This window comes from Pteropus vampyrus, unplaced genomic scaffold (assembly GCF_000151845.1).
Source record: "Pteropus vampyrus isolate Shadow unplaced genomic scaffold, Pvam_2.0 Scaffold1000006741, whole genome shotgun sequence".
Lineage (NCBI taxonomy): Eukaryota > Metazoa > Chordata > Mammalia > Chiroptera > Pteropodidae > Pteropus > Pteropus vampyrus.
In genome coordinates, this window is record NW_011921143.1 from 1 (window position 1) to 2,016 (window position 2,016).

General features: G+C 35.3%; 1 pseudogene; it reads left to right on the forward strand.

Moving 5' to 3' along the window:
- The first annotated feature begins 911 nt into the window (after window positions 1-911).
- Window positions 912-1,029, forward strand: LOC111735760 (annotated as a pseudogene).
- The last annotated feature ends 987 nt before the right edge of the window (window positions 1,030-2,016 follow it).

Consider the following 2,016-nt stretch of genomic DNA (forward strand, 5'->3'; position numbering starts at 1 on the left):
AAGAGACTGATCAGCAGTATGGAAATTGAAACAATCAACAAAAACCTACCAAAAAGTAAAAGTCCAGGACCAGATGGTTTCATCAGTGAATTCTACCAAACATTCAAAGAAGATTTAATACCTGTTCTCCTCAAACTCTTCCAAAAATCAAAGAGGATGCAATACTTCTCAACTCATTTTATGAGGTCAATATCACTCTGATACCAAAACTTAGTAAAGATAACACAAAAAAAGAAAACTATAGAACAATATTTGTCATGAACACAGATGCAAAAATCCTAAATAATACACTAGCGACCTGAAGACAGAAATACATTAAAAAGATTATACACAACAATCAAGTGGGCTTCATCCCAGAGGCACAAGGATGGTTCAACATACGCAAATCAATTAATGTGATACACCACATAAACAAATTTAAAAATAAGAATCATATGATATATCAATAGATGCAGAAAAACCCTTTGACAAGATACAGCACCCATTAGTGATCAAAACATTTAACAAAATCAGTATAAAAGGAAAGTACCTTAACATAATAAAGACCATAAATGACAAACCCTCAGCCAACATTATACTTAATGGTGGAAAAACTAAAAACCTTCGCTCTAAGATCAGGAACAAGGCAAGGCTGTCCACTATCGCCACTGTTATTCAATATAATATTGGAGGTCCTAGCAAGTGATATCAGACAAGAGAAAGATATAAAAGTCATCCAAATAGGAAACGAAGAAGTCAAACTCGCTATTTACGGATAACGTGATTTTCTATATAGAAAACCCTAAAGACTCCACAAGGACGCTACTAGAAACAATAAGCAAATAAGGTAAATTTTCTGGATACGAAATCAGTGTTCAAAAATCCATAGCATTCCTGTACTCTAATAATGAAGTGTCAGAAAAAGCAGTGGAGTCTACGGCCATGCCACCTGAACAAGCCTGGTCCTGTCTGATCTCAGAAGCTAAGCAGGGTCAGGCCTAGTTGGTACTTGGATGGGAGACCACCTAGGAAGACCAGGTGCTGTAGGCGTAAAAGTAAAAAATAAGGGACTGTAAACTGACAAGGTCCCTGCAATCTGTGAGGTCAACCAAGGGTTGCCTTGTCTAAAAAAAAAACAAACAAACAAACAAACAAAGAAACAAAGAAAAAGAAGTGGAAAAAAAATCATTCCTTTTGCAATTTCAGCAAAAAGAATACCTAGGAATAAATCTAAGAAAACATGTGAAGGACCTATATAATGAAAACTATAAGACTCTATTAAAGAAATCAAAGAAGATACAAAGAAATGGAAAGGTATTCGTTGTAGTGGGATAGGAAGAATCAACATAGTTAAAATGACCTGATCGCCTAAAGCATTATACAGATTTAATGCAATCCCCATCAAAATTTCATTGGCATTTTTTAAAGAAATGGAACAAAAAAATCATCAGATTTGTATAGAAGCACAAAAGACCCCAAATTGCCAAAGCCATCCTGAGAAAAAAGAACGAGACTGGAGGCATCGCTCTGCTCAACTTCAAATTATAATTCATAGCAATAATAATCGAAACAGCATGGTATTGGCAGGAAAACAGTCACACAAACCAGTGAACAGAATCGAGAGTCCAGAAGTCAACCCATGTTTATATGGGCAAATGCTTTATGACAAAAAAGCCAAAAACATACAGTGGCGAAAGGAAAGCTTTTTCAATAAATCCTGAAGGAACAGGAAAAGCCACTTGCAAAAGAATGAAAATTTCTCTGCACTATAAAATTAAATCCTATTGGATTAAGGACATAATTATAAGACCAGAAACCATAAATTGCATAGATCAAAACATAGGAACTGAACTCACGGGGAAAGGACTTAAACAGGATTTTATGAATTTGGCTTCAACGGCAAGGGAAGTAAAAGCTAAAATAAGTGAATGGGTAATCATCAAACTAAAAAGCTTCTGCTCAGCTAAAGAAACCATCAACTAGGTAAAGAATCAACCCTCCAGATGGGAAAATATATCTGCAAACAACACCTCCAAT